This window comes from Notechis scutatus, chromosome 2 (genome assembly GCF_049901735.1).
Source record: "Notechis scutatus isolate UNSWTSFEM ecotype Mainland chromosome 2, rNotScu1.2, whole genome shotgun sequence".
In the NCBI taxonomy this organism is placed as follows: Eukaryota; Metazoa; Chordata; class Lepidosauria; order Squamata; family Elapidae; genus Notechis; species Notechis scutatus.
Window position 1 is genome coordinate 18,959,276 of NC_142010.1, and position 17,149 is coordinate 18,976,424.

Here is a 17,149-nt window from a genome sequence, read left to right on the forward strand (position 1 = left end):
ATGACCCTCCCAGACTCCATTTTCATCTGGAACGGCCTCCTGCAGCCCTCTATCAGTGAAAATGGAGCTCCTGAGTGCCATTTTGAGTGGAAGAGGGCTGCAGGAGGCCATTGCAGCTGAAAACGAAGCTTGAGGGCTTGTTTTTGCTGGCAGAAGTGCTCAGGCCACCACAGGCACACACACACACCCAGACACAAGTGATGTCAAGATGGCCACACCCACCCTGGCCTCCCAAGGTCAGACACAACCCTGATGCAGTCCTCAATGAAATCCGTGTTCTAGTCCCTCTTAAACCATGGAACCTCCCTCAAGGAAACAGGCACTTGGTCCAAGGATAGGGTACGAATGAACGTAATAGACTGTGAGTGGGAGAATGGTGGAATTAGGTGGGTGGTTTCATTTACCCTCAAATCTCTCTGCAAGACTTTGGACCAATCCATCTCTAACTCTTGTAGGGCAAAATGGTTTTTGTGCTGCTACAAATGCGTATAAAATAAAAACACAACATTTTGGTGGGTTTAAAATGAACCTATATTAGGTTTTCGGAAGATGTGGAGATATTTGGCTCATAGAATTGCCAAGACTTGGGATTTCCGGTTTGTCGGCTTTGCGAGCGGTAGGGATTCGCGAAGCTGCGCGATCCCTGCCGCGCTAGCCGTTTTTTGGGGCTCCGATCCGAAAGGGTGCGGAGCAAGGCTGCCCTGCAGGGGCAGCTGAAGGTAGGGGGGATCCGGGAAAGGGTTTGGGGGTGCTGCAGACCCCCTCCCTAGCCGGCAGAACCTCCTTTTACCAAGACGGTGCAGCGGCGGTCCGTAATGGCCGCCACAAAGAAGCCGGCAGCTGGGCAAGTATGCGCTGGAGGAAGAGGAGAAAGTTTTTAAAAGTGAAAGTCTTCTTGGTCGACCCAGGACTCTAAGATATATTTAATTTAATTCCTGAAAATGATGGCTTTTGGGGTGATTCTTTCCACAAGAGAAAATAAGCGGCAATTCTGAGGTGCTGAAAGGAAAGTTTACTCTCCCCCCCGACGGAATTAATAAATGGATATTGAGAAACCTGTTTTTTTTTTCAGGTAAAACTAGCTTTTTGGGATAAGTCGGAAGGGAGAGGACAAAAAATATATTTATCTGGTTGGACTTTGTTGGAGGAGATGCCTTAAGGATTTGAAAACAGAAATAAAATCTTAATAAGGCTTCAAAATACAGATTTGAATTTTCTTTTTTCCTTTGTCTGATACTACCCCTGGAAGAGAAAGGGGGAATTTTGGCTTGGCTTGGATTGATTGAGGATTGTGGACTTTGGGATTGTCTTATTTTTCTTTTGGAATATTTTGGTTGGTGTGAGAAGAAAGAGGGAAAAAAAAGAAAAGAAAAGATCTACAATGGCTTTTTCCTTTGAGGAACTGAGGGATGAATATGAGCAAACAAAAGCAGCCTGTAAAGATGGTATGGAAAAAGCTTTTCTTTTTTTAGAAATGGCATTGGTTAATTATGAACAGACAATACAGATGGAAGTAGAAGAACAACAAGAAGAAGATGAAGACGCCATCTTCAATGAATCCCAAAATTCATCTAAGAAAGAAGGAAGGAAGAAAGCGAGGAAAATGAAGGATTTAAGATCTAAAAAAACATTTAAGAAAGAGAAAAATATGATGCAAAATAAATACAATGATAGCAAACAAGAGAAAAAGGGAATACAACAGAGAAGGGATGCCGGCAAGACAGAGGTTAGAAGAAGGGGGGTAGGAAGATTTGGTGGGGGAAGAAAGAAAGGGGAAAGGCGGAGAAAAGCCACAAAGTTTTAAAATTAGATGGGAAAAGAGGAATCTTTTTTAGGGATAATGGGTAAAGCATAAATTTTCTTTAAAAAGATTCTGCAAGGTACACAAGATGGTATTGTAACATTTGTATTAGAAATAAAAAATTAGAATGGCTTAAGAGTTAATAAGAAATTAAAATGTTGAAATGTTTAATAATGATTGATTTTTTAAAATGTAATAAAATATTGAAGGGAAAGGCAATGAGAATGCTATAAGATTTATTATTTAGATTTATTATTTAACTACGTATTTAGGAGGATATTATGTATTTAAACATTTTTGATTTTTACTCTGTTTTTATTGTTACTAAAAGTAAAAATTAGTAGATAGAATGTACCAAGCAGAATCAAATTGGGTATTAGGTGTTTTTAAATGTTAATCTAATTAATTTAGGGAGAGGATAGAAAGGCATCATGCTCTGATTAGTGATTTCAGGAGAAATTCTTTTTTTTTTTTTCATTATAAGGAATGAGATAGAGGGATAATAAAGGATGGGCAAAAGATACAAATATAATGATTTAAATTAAGATGGATTGAATAAGATAGAATTATGAAGAGTGAAATGTGTGGAGAAGTTTATATAGAAGATACAGAATGGTAAATAAAATAGGTAATGATCTGTAAGATGAGCATGAATATAATTAAAGCCCATATAAAGAGAGGTACCTGGGGCCAAGTTACTTTACTAAAAGATTTTTTATATGTATGTTTGTGTTTGTTTATGTCTTTGAGAGTATTGGTGAAACCTTGTAGAAACATAGAAAGAGAGTGACGATAATCAAGTCAGAAAGAAATAGATGAAATAATATAGAAATGTATTGTATAAGATAAGGTTTTATCTGACTTGTTAAATCTATAATGGAAAAAGGTTCAAATATGTAATGGTTGATGATGATTTGTTTGTTTTTGAAATTAATAAAACTTGCTTAAAAAAAAAAAGAATTGCCAAGACTTGGACATGACTGAAATGATATCATCAACATATTAGGTTCATTTTTATATTAGCTCCTTTATTCCGTTCAATCATGTCTGATTTTTAGAGAGAGCCTGGACAAACCCCTGCAGTTTTTTTGGCAAGGTTTTTTTTAGAAGTGGTTTGCCATAATGCCTCCTTCCTAAGGCAGAGAGTAAATGACTGGAACAAGGTTCTCCACTGGTTTCATGCCCAGTCAGGGCTGGAATTCCACTACACCAAACTGGCTGTTTCATTACTGTACAGTGTATATTTATGTACAATAAATAACACGATAAGCAGAGGTGGTATTCAGCAGATTCTGACCAGTTCTGAAGAACCGGTAGTGGAAATTTTGAGTAGTTCGGAGAACCAGCAAATACCACTTCTGACTGGCCCTGTCCCATCTATTCTCTGCTTCCCAAGTCTTAGCTGATTGGCTGGATCTTCTTTTGTTGCCCTGCACAGGAGAACGGGGCTGGAAAGCAGGTTAGTGGGGTGAGGGGGAAATGGAGATTTTGCAGTAACCTTCCCCCAGGAATGGAGAGGGAATGGGGATTTTACAGTATCCTTCCCCTGCCACGCCCACCAATCCATGCCCACCAAGCCACACTAAGCCCCACCAAGCCCCACCCACAGAACTGGCAGTAAAAAAAATTTAATCCCACCACTGAAGATAAGGAGGAATAATTTGCCATTTTAAGGAAATGGATGCCTAAAATGGTTTTCTTTAGCAATACAGCTGGCCTTGTTTACATTATGGGAAAATTGTTCCAGCTTTATTTTCTGTACTTTCTCCATAAAGCTCTGAGCAAGTTTAATAAATCAAACATACTATTCCAAATATGGACATATTTTATAAGTACATTCTTTTCTATAGCACTTAGTTATTCTATAGCTGTTTGATCTTAGCCACTCAAAATCTCTTTGCTGGTCAATAAGTATCAGCTCATACTGGATATTTTTTCAGATAATTTAATTGAACAATGATTTTACATGATTAGCTTGCTTGCTTGATTTATTAATTTTGCTGTAATTATAGAAGATTTTTGTTGGCTCATCATGCTAGATAAAACTCAATAATCAATCAACGAAACAAAATCCTTCAAATACCTTAATCAGTTTCTGAGTTTGGGTGACACACTAAGCCATAACCTAACCACATAGGTCTCGATTCATCCAACATTTAGCGCAAAAATGTGGTTGGTTGACACTTTGAAATTTATGTGGCTTTAATGTGTTATATGAACATGATTGTTGTGTGAAGAATGTCTTACCCTTTCACATATGTTCTTCACATTCAGTGGCACTCATTCCTGCCTGATGAAACTTTTCTTCCCTGTAAATCACAGTATTTGCATCACTCTGTCACAAGTCATGTTTCATTGTGAGTTTCCTCCTTTACGAAAGCCTGTGATATATCTCTCCCATAGCAAAGCAAGTCTTGGGAAACATCCGTAGATCTGGTCAAAACCACAACCTGTCTACCCTAGAATTGTCCATGCCAACCTGTCCCAATCTTCAGGTATATAAACACGACAACTCTCCAAATAGCCAACAACAATACCCAGTACCAACAGAAGGTCAACCTGCATTGACCTTCTGCTATTTATGATTCACAGCACAGGACGATAGTGTCATGCCCATTAGAATCTGACTCTGAGGGAGAGGAGGAACAGCCGATAGGGAGTGGGAGTGTGGCTCCGGAGGTTGTGGTGGAAACTGGGGAAGGGCACAGGCCAGCTGGGCATTCAGAGGAAGACCCAGGCCCGGCCCGTCTTCATCCTAGGGCATGCAGGGAGGAGCGGATAAGGGAGAAACGTGAATGGTATGGTGTACGGGAGAGGCAAGGGCCTTGATTCCCTTCATGGGCTGCAGCTGTGAGGACTGTTTAAAAGGACAAACTGCGCATGGGCCAGTGCTGGAAGCAAAGCGTGAAAATATTTCTAGTTTGTCAGTTCTCATCTGAGTTCTGGAGTCCTTCCCAGTGTGTGTATTTCGATATCTGTGGAAGTCTTCAAGCCATTATCCTGCCTTGTCTCATTAATTCTTCAGTGTGGTTTGTGTGGTTTTTTTCTATCTATAATTTATATGTATTTTGAATTTGAACAGAAGTTCTTCCTTGTTGTAACTGTTTATGGGAGAGTTTTTTCTCCAGTCAATGATAATTGGACCTTTAAAGCCAAGTTGAAAGAATTAAAGGGACTTCACTTTGTTGCTTTTGTGTTTCACCCTGGGTCATCACAAATAGAGTCTGTGAAAGTGCTCTTCAGGCTTTTTGGTAAACAAAGGATCCAATCACCCATTGTTTAAAAAAAAAAAGAATGTTAGAGTCTACATGCTGGAAGGAAACAGCAGAAGACATTCCCAGAGTTGGAATGAAATAAAATGATTCTGGGAAAGAAAACCCATCCAACATGTAAGATTCACTTCAGCTATCATTTAAGTGGAATTCACTCTTACCTGCCATGGCTGTAGAAGGTTTGGAAGATCTACCTTGTCTTCTCTTGGAATGACAACATAGCTAGATAAGGATGTGAAGATATCCTGGAGGGCATGTGCCACAGCATAGACTGCATGTTGTAGTGCTCTGGGGACATTCCTTTCTCAGGCCAACCTGGGAGGAAGCCTGCCATGTTCCTTCTCACAAGGCCCCTTTTCCATGTCTTCCTTGATAATCTGTAGTTGGAATCATGGAAGTCAAACATTTCTGACCAAACTGATTCAAGGGAATCATCTTGAATCAAAATAAGATCATGGAATTTGGATCTTTGGTTTGCCTGGATGGTGAAGGTTAGTGCTCCATGGAAGGGTTTGATGTCCCAGTATTTAAAAGTTGTGCTTAAGGTGAAACCCCACAAATCTGTGGAGATCCAAACTTTTCCCAGAGGGGTTTGATTGGCTTCTTTAATGCTGGACAATATAAGAGGCAAGAGAAGCACTGTGTCAAGATCCCCATAATAAATGAGCACCTTGTTTGTCCAGTGTGTAAGGACAGCCTCAAAATGTGAGAATTCCTCATAAAAATCATTCACCTTCTCAGTATGAATTTGTGAAAACTTAAATATGAAGGCTACACCGATCTCACTCCTGAAGACCATTGTCTCAATGGTCATCATAAACCTGTGTAGGCGAACCTATGGCACATGTGCCACAGGTGACACGCAGAGCCATTTGTTCCGGCATGCGAGCTGCAGGCAAACTTATCTCACTGCACAAGTCCATGCCTCCCAGCTGATTTTCGGCCGGTTTGAGGCCTTTTAGGAAAAACAGGAAGTGATGAAACGGGGCTAGATTTCGGCCTACAAAGCTTGTAGAAGCCTGCAGAAGCCTTCCTCAAGCCTTTGGGAGGCTGAAAAAGGCCTCAAACTGGCTGAAAATTAGCTGGGAGGCGCAGTGCAAGTAAGGGGGCAGCAGGGGTGGGGATTGAGCACACATGTGTAGGGGAAGTGGGGGGTGTAATGCCTTCTGGGTGCTGGCACGCGAGTGCGAGCGTGCAAACGCACACACAATTTTTGGCACAGGAGCTCGAAAAGGTTAGCCACCACTGTCAAACACCAATCTCTGCCATCATGTTTTGGGGCAATGAGTCCAATCCATGTCCACTGAAAATGCAGCAGTAGCTTCATGATCCCCACATACTGTGGGGTTTCCTTTGGGCTCATCCAGAAAGAGGAAGGAAACTGGGCTTTATCACTCAGAATGTGGTTAACAGAGCCATTAGTGAGCTAGTGAGGAAAAGAATCAATGCTTAGTGTTGAAAATAGCATTCAGTCTCTTAAAAAAACAACCTGAATCTTTAGCTTCTCTGTGAAGTCTGATCAAGGGGCATTGAAAAGTCCAGCTCCTTGGATTGATTCAGCTTTATTTAGATGAATTGATTTTTATTTTATTCATCAAATCTTAAAACTGCCCATCTCCCTCACAGAGGGACACTGGGTAATATACAAATCAAACATTAAACATAAAAAGAATATATATAATTTAATTTTTTATTTTAAAAAAGAATGTAGTTTTTCTTAGCTGTAGCTCCTTATTCTCAGACCCCATAAGAACCACAGATCTTCTAAATCTTCTGAGTAGATCTGCACCAGATTTTACTACCAGAATATAATTAATTATTATAAATGGATTGTTTTAGCATAGTTTTCATTGCTATTTGTTTTTTTATATTCTAAGATACGTTTGATGTCTTGTAGCAGTAGCTCCAGGATAATAAATAATATATTTCATGTTAGAGTAACACATAGAAACATAATGCTCATCTTCCTGCCATTTTTAAATGCTTAAATTAATTTTCAAAATCCATATTAACCTACTATATATTTATAATAATTTTCAATTTGCATAATGTCAGATTTAAAATTGAGAAAGTAACAAAAGGCAATCTTATATTCAAACCCCAATTGCTCATTATTGTTTTTCTGAAGTTTAAAAATTGGAATTGCTTTGCATTTCTGTCTACTGGTCTGAACTGTGTTTTTAATTCTGTGAAAATTATCATATCTCATACGGGATTGTATTTTATATGAAAGCAATGACACATTATTTCTAGTACATGCATTTTTATATATGGTCACTTTTACAAATGACCTTCTGTAATCATATATTTTTGCATATTTCCCCCAATCTAATACATTTCTATGCTTATGCTTATTGAAATATTTAACTTTGTTAATACCATATTGCAAAAAAATTAATATTTAAAGTCCACTCCAGTTTGCATATAGCTTCACGGCATGCAAAATATAAAAACTGAGAGCAAATACAGTACAGTCCTCTCTCTTTCATATTGTTGATATTGCTTTAAATATATATTCATATCAGCTATGTTGTATAAGAAGATGTTTATGGAACTTGTCAGAAAGTACGTAATAAATAATACCCAAAGGAAATTTAGAAACCGTTCTGAAAGCAAATCTGTAAAGTAGAAATTATTTTCTTCCGTTGTTCTTAAAAAGAACAATTCATGAGATTTCCATCCTGTGTTCTTTCTTGGGCCTCATTGATAGAGGCAGAAGGGAAGCCCTCAGAGATCCACTCTATATGGACTTCCTTCTTCAGTCAAAAGTCCAGAACCACCAGTCAAATTCTGTCAGTTCATATTCTTATGAACACACAATTTATTTGTGGCAGACTTCAATAAAAAGCTCCTCCTTGAATCATAGTCAAGGGTCTCTAACCCTAACCCTAACCCTTCCACATTTTAAATTAGGGACCTTCCCATGACTAGAAGAAAGGATATCTACGGTGGCTTCGTAGGTTGTCCTTGTGCTGAAGCAATTTTCGTAGATGCTGTAGCCAAGAGTAATATTGGGCAACAGCAGGGAGTTTTGGTTGATCCTCTATGGCTATTAAGATGGCAAAAATATATTGGAAGTTCATTTCCAGTAACCTAGAATAAAAATTAAAGTGGACATCAGCCCATTTAAATGCTATTTCTTAAGCTTGCTCTTTCAACTAAAAAGCTCATTGTCCTGAACTGGAATTTCCCCTTCAAAAGCTTTTAACCCATCTATTTGAATCCCAGATAAAATAGCTTCAAGATTATTGGAGAGGAGATCATACTAGATGATAGGTTCTTTTTAAGAAAACTGTCGCGCGCTTTAAGCAGCGTTTGAAAATCATCTTCTCCTGCAAGCCCTGTGGTAACACAGGGCATGCGCAGCAATCAGCTGTGCCGCGCAAAGCAAGTGAGGTTGAAAAAGCAGGAAGTAAAGGACAGCCTAGAGCCCAGGCGGGCAGGTACGCCAAACAGAAGAACAACAGAAGATAATCAGAGTGAACCGGTTCCCTCTCAGCTGATCTTTGGAGCGACTGGTTTGGCAGAACAGGGCCGAACCGGTAGAATCCCACCTCTGACTATTCTTGAAGGGAGCTCGTTCCTCAGAACCATCCAGAAAAATTTGTATTTTACTGAGCTCTTTTTTTAAAAAAAATCCATGTTTTATGAAAACATAGCAGTTGATAACAGCAGCTGAATGATTCTATAATAAGAAATTTTCCTGAAAAGAAAAAAAAAAAGAAGTGAAAGACAGAAAAAAAGAAGAAGTGAAAGACAGAAAAAAGCTAAGTTAAAAAATCCAATATTTCCCAACTCCAGTATGAAATCCAACACTTGATGAGCACAAACAGGAAACCAAAATGTCAAGATGTTGCTACTTTTCTTCATTATAAATTCTTAAATATGTATCGTTACAATTAAAATTGTTGCCTGGCCTTGTCTCTCCACCAGAACAAAGTTAAGTCAAATGATAACTTAATGTCAGGTGGAAGTAATCAGAAACAGGAGCTGTGTTCAAAGTACTGCATCACAAGATTATTACATACTACCTATACACCTGAATCTGATCTACTAATAGTCAAGCTAAATTGGAATGAGATAAGAGTCAACAGAATTCATGGGGGACCTAAATTTAGCATTTTTGGGGGGAGCCCAGAACTTCCAAACTGATGGCATATTTGACCCCACCTTCAGGCTTCACCTGGTTATTTTCTATATTGAACTGACCAATTTCACAGAACCAATATTTAAAATCTAGTATACAAACATCTTTCCAGAAGCACACAATCACTCCAAGTACAATTTATCCACAATTCTTTCTAAATTGATATATATATATATTGATTCCCATTTGGATTCCTATTGAGGTGATGGTCGAAGCTCACATTATCTGATTGTCTACTAATTCCCATGAATAAATGGTATGTTCCATTAACATCCACATGGAAACAGCAAAGGACCGGCCCGCGATGCCTCTGCCAAAAAAAAAGGAACTTACCCCTTCTGACCTCCATTTTTGGCCACAATAGCCTCCTGCAGCCCTCTGCCAGCAAAAACGGAGCTCATGGGAGCTTAACGGAGCTTCTCCAGAGCTGGTCAGAACCTGCTGAATACCACCTCTGGGCAGGACTCTTTCTCTCCAGAAGAAGGGTCTGGCTGGCTTTGCATGGAGTTGAAACTCAACGCATCAGGAAGGTGACCGAGAGGTAAACAATGGCAAAACTCATTGGGATGTGAATAGGTTTTGTCAACGTGTGTTCCCAACTGTTGGTTTCTAACTTAGATTTCAGGATTCCTGGCTGGGAAAGTTAAAGCCTAACCCATTTGTAGATTTCAGTTTAAATTTTACTTCAGATCTGCCTCCATTAAAGCAATAAACTTTCCTCTCTGTTTTTGAAAAAACATCACTGCAAGGAGGCTGATATAGCGACACAGTTTTAAAGTGACTGTTTTCTTTAATGCAATCCTGTGATGACCCGGGGCGTGGCACAAAAGCAACAAAGTCACAAAAATAGGTAATGCCTCCAACTTGGCCCCCAATGTCCTGTATCATCAGCTGGAAAAAAAACTCTCCCAAGAACAGTTTTTAAACGGAAAAAATTCCTTCTGAACCCAAAGTACATATAAATGATAAATAAAAACCAACACAACCACGCTGCAGCAATTAACGAGACAGGGCAGGATTAGGAATTGAAGACATCAAAAGATAAGTTGGGAGGATGCCAGAACTCAGGTAAGACTTGATAAACCAAAATAATTCACGCTTTGCTTCCAGCAAGGAGCTGTGCGCAAACACCCTCTTTATCCTGTTTCCCCAGCTGCAGCTAATGAAGGGAATCAGGACCTTTTTCTCCCCTGTAACCCACTTTGCTCCCTTATCCGTTCCTCACGGCGTGCCCTAGGATGAAGAGGGGATGGGCCTGGGTCTTGGTGGATTTCAATTTCCAGAATTCCCCAGCCAGAATATGCTGGCTAGGAAATACTGAGAGTTGAATTCCACACCTCTTCAAATGGTTGAGATTGAAAAACACTGGGTTAAGGTATTCCATCAGAAAAATCTGATTTTTCACTGAAAATGATGTTGATCGCTCCGTCCTTAAAAAATACAAAACATTTATAAAAATGGTAAAATCATTCTAATGTTAAATCCATTAAAGAAAGTGTAATAAGACAAAAAACATACCCAAATCTGGGAAGACTATGTTAGGAAGGAGTTAGGGTTCCCCCATCTGGTTGCTTAAAAGAAATATTCCATGGAGCTGAGTATCTTATTACACAAATGATCTGTAAGCTTTATTTGGACAAATACTGTTCGTATTGTAGAAAAAGTGAGACTATGGGAAGAGACTGTTCCTTAAATTATTCCTTATATTACTTCAGAAACATTTGCAGCCAAACATTCTCTTAATGTGAAGAGCATGGTTTCATCTGTCTTTTCCCTCACGCTTCGAAAGGTGTTCATGCTTCATGCCCCCCTTACATCTTCCAGTGTGCACACTTTGTCTTTCTTCACTTTAAACAAGGGTGTCTGCAGGGAATTATTTAAACAAAAAATCAAGATGGTAGTCACCCAAGTATGATCAAAGATCAGTTTGTTATGTGTGTTACACTATTATGGCCGCCATCTTGGTTTTTTTTTACCTTTTCTGTGGAATCTCTCTGTGCTTTATCGATTATCTCCTTGATCCTATTTGCCTCTCTTTTGCTTGTGCTTTTCATCTTATGTTAATCTATGGTCGGCAAAAATCAGAAAGAAACGTTGGAGATTAACACATTTTAGTATAAGGCATAATAAACCTTCCTGGGGGGACAATCTAAGCAATGTAACTCTTCTTCAGAAGAAAGCATTTATTGTGACTGATATAGTCTATTTTTTATTTTAAAAGTCACATGCAATTTAGTTTAGGGATTTCCCTATGTAGATAGTAAAGTCTTCTGCCACTGCTGTAAAAAGATTGGGGGATGTATCAACCATCTAATAGATATTTTAATCAAACTTTGTTTCTGAATGGGGATGGCACTATCACTTGTGAATAAATTATGATAATCTGATTTAGTGTTTGAGATATGGATGCCATTTTCAAAGAGGTTCAACATAAGTGGCAGCCCTTCATAGTTCAAGACACAGGCAAAGCAGAGATTCTCTGTAGTAAAGTAGAATAAGGGGACTGTTAAGTTTGGAGAATAATGGAGACCAGACATCTGACCAGTGACTTCAACTCTTTAATAACAGTAGATAGAACAGAACAGAGCAAAGCTATGGGCAGCAGTAACCCTTTTATAGGGTTGGCTGCTACCTTATTAACCAATAATATGTGCAACAAGTTCAACTAATACCCAATAAGAAGTGTCCTAATATGGGCCAATCAGGAACTTGCTATGGACCAATCCTTGTTCTTTGTTTAAGGACCAATCAGGTGTGCAGGCTTTCAAAACCCGCTTTGCATTTGGGCTTAGTTCTTTTATTGATTCACAACACCCCTCCCCCTTGGGCTCCGTTTGAGGGGAGCTGTAACAAAATCCTCAAGATAGACAGGCCGTTTGGTCTGTCTGGATGATTTCCGTGGTTCCACCGGGTTTGGCCTAAAGTCCGGTTCGGTGGAGCGTTTGGATGATCTCTGTTAAGCTCCGTTTCGCTGCACGGAAATTCCGTGTTGCTTTTGTTGTGGTTGTCCCCACCAATCAGTGTTTCTTCGGGGGTTCGCAGTTCGGTTTCCCCCGTGTTCACGTTCCATGGGAAATTCAACTCCCTCCCTGCTTCGATTCCCGGTACTTCGCTGGGCCGTAGGGTTTCCGTTGGCCTGCTATCTGTCATATCGAAGTCAATTTCCTCGATATTTCCTCCCCTCAGTTGGTGAACCCGGGAGCCATGGGCGCTGTGTGGTAATCTCGAACGGAGTTGGTCTATGTGGCGTTTCCACACTCTCCCATCGTCTGTTAGCAGGCGGTAAGATCTAGGCCCTGTGAGGTGGGTGACGGTTGCGGGTATCCATAAAGGGTTGCCGGAGAAGTTTTTTGCAAAGATTAAATCGCCTACCTTAAATTCCCGGCATTTGCTGCTGGAGCCGAAAGGCTTTTCGGGTGCGTATGCGGGTGGAGCCGGTCAAGGTGCGATCGTAGTTTCCGCCCCATGAGAAGTTCGGCGGGCGTTTTGTTGGTAATGCTGTGGGGCGTGATGTGCTGCAACAATAAAATTCGATTGATTTTTTCATCGATGTCGCCGAATTCCATTTTGTGGAGGGTCTTTTTACAAACTGTACCATGCGCTCTGCACGTCCGTTCGCCGCAGGGTGCGCGGGCGAGGTTAGCGCATGGCGGATGCCCGGTCAGCAAGATATTGTTCAAATGGTAATGCTGTGAACTGTGGGCGTTATCCGAGACGAGAACGTCCGGAAAAACCATGTGTGGCAAATAACCTGTTTAATTTGTTGATAACTGAGTCCGTTATAGTTGTGTTCATTCGATGGATCTCGAGCCAATTTGAATAGGCGTCGACTGTAATAAGGAAAGTGTGCCCTTTTGTAGGCCCCGCAAAGTCAATATGAATACGGGACCATGGTCCCCTCGGAGTTTCCCATTCGGTTGGGCTTGCTTTAGGTGGGGCGTTGCTGACGTCCTGGCAACGTTGACAAGTAGCGACCCAGGCCTCGATTCTTTTGTCGATTCCCGGCCACCAGGCGTAGCTCCGTGCGAGTGCTTTCATCCGCACGATGCCCGGATGTCCGTCGTGCAATACCGCTAAAACAGTTCGTTGCAGTTTGCCCGGGATTACGACTCTATCGCCTCACAAGATGCAGCCCTTTTGGGAAAACAGTTCGGTTTGGCGGGCTTTGAAAGGCGCCCATTCAGGTGATAGTTGTTCTGTTGGCCAACCACGTTCAACCCAGCGTAGGATGTGTTGCAGGACCGGATCTCATTTTGTTTCGAGGGCAATGTCTCTGCCGTCAATGGCGGCGTGTAGAGTCTCAATTTGTAGCGTTGTGATGGTTGGGGCTGGATCTTCAACCGATTCTGGGAGCGGTGTTCTGCTCAATGCATCAGCGTGGAGAATTGATTTCCCCGGGCGGTGTTGCAAGGTGTAGTTGTACGCCGCCAAGAATTCAGACCAGCGGGTCATTCTGGGGGACAATATATACGGGTTGGTTTATTACCCGCAATAATCCCCAGTAGTGGTTTATGATCAGTAATTATTGTAAACGCACGCCCATACACATATTCATGAAATCGTTTAACTGCAGCCACAATAGCTAAAGCTTCTTTATCCAGCTGACTATAATTTCTTTCAGCTTTAGCTAAGGTTCGCGAAAAAAACACGGCGGGAGCTTCTGCTCCGTTCGGTAAGACGTGGACCAGGATTGCTCCAACCCCAAAAGGTGAGGCGTCACAAGTAATAGTTAACGGCAGAGTTTCGTTGTACTGCATAAGTACAGAATCAGAAGTTAGCAATTTCTTTACTTGTTGGAAAGCGTATTGTTCACGTTGTCCCCAAACCCACGTTGCTTTTTTGTCTAAGAGTCTATGTAATGGTTCAGCTACCGTTGCTTTATTGGGTAAAAAGACGTTATAAAAATTGATAAGTCCAAGGAACGCCTGTAGATCTGCCTTGTTCCTTGGAGTGGGGCCTTCTTAATTGCCTTTAATTTGTCCTCAGTGGGATGGATTCCTTGACTGTCCAGGAGGTATCCCAAAAACTCTACCCTTCGGTACATAATTGGCCTTTATTTTTTTTGACTTTGAGGCCGGCGTTTTGTAACCTTTGTAAGACCATTCGGAGTCGTTTTTCTAGAATGTCTCTGTTAGGGGCGGCGATGAGTACATCGTCGAAATATGGTACGACCCCTCTTATTCCTTGTAACAGCCTTTCCATTAAGCTCTGAAAGATTCCTGGAGCGACGCTCACCCCAAACTGGAGCCGGTTGCATTTAAATGCGCCCCTATGCGTGACGATAGTTTGCGCCTCCGCGGTGGCCGGATCTACAGGCAATTGTTGATACGCCTGCGCTAGGTCTAATTTAGCGAAAACTTTCCCGCCGCCCAGGGAATGGAGCAGGTGTTGCACTACCGGCACTGGATATGCACTTTGCTGAAGTGCGTGGTTTAGGGTGGCCCGGTAGTCTCCGCAAATTCTCAGTGACCCATCAGGTTTGATAGGCGTCACTATTGGGGTTTCCCACCGGGCGTGGTCGGTGGGTTCCAGCACGCCCTGTGCTATTAGTTTATCGAGTTGTTCGTCGATTTTAGGTTTTAGGGCGAACGGCACCCGACGCGGCTTAAGGTGGATGGGTGCTACCTCAGGGTTCAAGTTAAATGAGATCGGGGTCCCCTTGTACTTGCCTAGTCCGTTCGCGAAAACGTCTTGGAATTCTTGCACGAGGGCTTCCTCCCAATCGTTGCTCTCGGCACGGTGGACTCCGGCTACAGTGATTCCGAGCGGTCTGAACCATTGCAGGCCTAAAAGACTAGGCCGGTCACGGTCAACGACAGTCAGTGGCAGTGCGACGGTGCGGTCCTTGAAAGAGACCTGGAATCGGCGGGACCCGACAACGGGAATTCGGTTACCCTGGTAATCTTTGAGTATAACCCTTTGAGGGTTGAGGTCTTGGCGGTGAATCGTCGGAACGAACTGTTGGAGCGTCTTCCAGGACACCATCGAGAGGGATGATCCTGAGTCCACCTCCATTACACAAGGTTTGTTTTCGATAGCGACCTTCACTCTGATTTTCCCAGCATCTAGGGATGTAGCGTGGCCTATGGTAATCGTCTGGTGGGTCTCTTCCCGCCTGGTTTCTTCCCGCCTGGTGGAAGTGGTGGACGGTTTGTTTCTGTAGGAGTGGCTTCCCCATTGGTGATTCAGTTTGTCTCGGGGTGTGCCGATTAACCCTGAAGACTGGCATTCGGCCTGTCGGGGTTTGGAGTTGGAGTTTTGTTTGCTTCTGCAAACCTTTGCGATGTGACCTCTTTTCCCGCAAACGCGGCAGAGTGTGTCAAGGAATTTGCAGCTGGATCGTGGGTGATTCGCTCCACATCCTGCACAAGGTCGAAGTGAGCGTTGTGGGAACTGGTCTCGTTCAGTTTGGAGTCGGTTGACCTCTTCCTCATCACTATCTGACGGGGATTCTAGGTCTTCGTGGTGAGTCGATACCGGTTGTCTCTCTGAGCAAGGCGAGGTATCATTGGCGAGTTGACGTAGCGGTGCGCTGGTGCGGCGCATTCGGGCTGCCGACTTCTTAGTTGCTTCTGCTGCAGTGGCTTCTTTAATGGCATCGGTGAGGCTGATGTCCCCCTTAGCCATGATTTTGCTCTGGATCGTGCAGTCTTCTAGGCCCAGAACTAGGCGGTCTCGGAGGGCTTCTTCTAAGTTAGAGAATCCGCAGAGGCCTCCAAGGTTTCGGAGGTCTGCGACGTAGTTGGCAAGGCTTTCGCCTTTCCGCTGGACTCTCTGGTAAAATTCATGCCTTCTGACTAAGGTTGGCACGGTGGGCGCGTAGTGGGCCCGTAGCAAAGGCTCGAGGACGTCCCAGTCCATCGCTTTTACTTCGGCTGGCTTGGCAAGTGATTTTGCCATTTTAAACACGGTAGGCCCGCAGTGGGTTAGAAATACAGCTCTTTTTTTGCTGGCTGTTGCATCTTTCAAGTTGTTGGTCTCCAGAAACATCTGGAACCTATCCATGTACGACTCCCAGTCTTCGGTTTCTGGGTCGAATGGAGCGGGTGGTACGGCACCGCTGGCCATGTTGCCGTTGATAGTGCGTGTTCGACCACGTGCTCTGTTGGTTGCTCTGTAGATCAGTCAGCTCTTCGGTCTCCGCATCCCACCCTCGTCGCCAGTGTTAAGTTTGGAGAATAATGAAGACCAGACATCTGACCAGTGACTTCAACTCTTTAATAACAGTAGATAGAACAGAACAGAGCAAAGCTATGGGCAGCAGTAACCCTTTTATAGGGTTGGCTGCTACCTTATTAACCAATAATATGTGCAACAAGTTCAACTAATACCCAATAAGAAGTGTCCTAATATGGGCCAATCAGGAACTTGCTATGGACCAATCCTTGTTCTTTGTTTAAGGACCAATCAGGTGTGCAGGCTTTCAAAACCTGCTTTGCATTTGGGCTTAGTTCTTTTATTGATTCACAACAGGGACTTTATTTATTTTTGTTTAGTATATATCTCGCTGTTATTATTTTTACAAATAACCCAAGGTGGAGAACATACCCACACTCCTTCCTTCTCCTATTTTCCCAAAAACAGCAACCCTGTGAGGTGAGTTGGGCTGAGAGAGAGTGACTAGTCTAAAATCATCCTATTTAGTATAAGGGGGAATACAGAGTCCCTCTTAGATTGATTTTTGAGATTAAGGCACCAGGCTAAATGTTCCCAGACTGTGAGTTCTAATCACAGCCTTTCTGGCTTTCATGGCTAAGACAGAATAAGAACTCACAGTCTCCTGATATCTAGTCTGGTGCCTTAATCTTAACCTTAAAAGTCCATCTAAGGTGCTCTGTGTTCTCCTTATACTAAACATTGTGGAGTTTGTGGAATCCAAATGCAGGACCCAAAGTACGTACTTATGGCTTGCTGCAGTGTTTACCATTA

The 17,149-nt window shown here is 42.2% G+C and overlaps 1 long non-coding RNA gene across 1 annotated transcript in view; it reads left to right on the top strand.

Moving 5' to 3' along the window:
• Positions 1-10,368: 10,368 nt before the first annotated feature.
• The window catches only part of LOC148131869 (uncharacterized), a 312,201-nt gene continuing 305,420 nt past the window's right edge, over positions 10,369-17,149 (top strand). The window contains exon 1 of the long non-coding RNA XR_015747444.1: positions 10,369-10,412. This is a non-coding gene — a long non-coding RNA (uncharacterized LOC148131869). The remainder of the gene's footprint in view (positions 10,413-17,149) is intronic.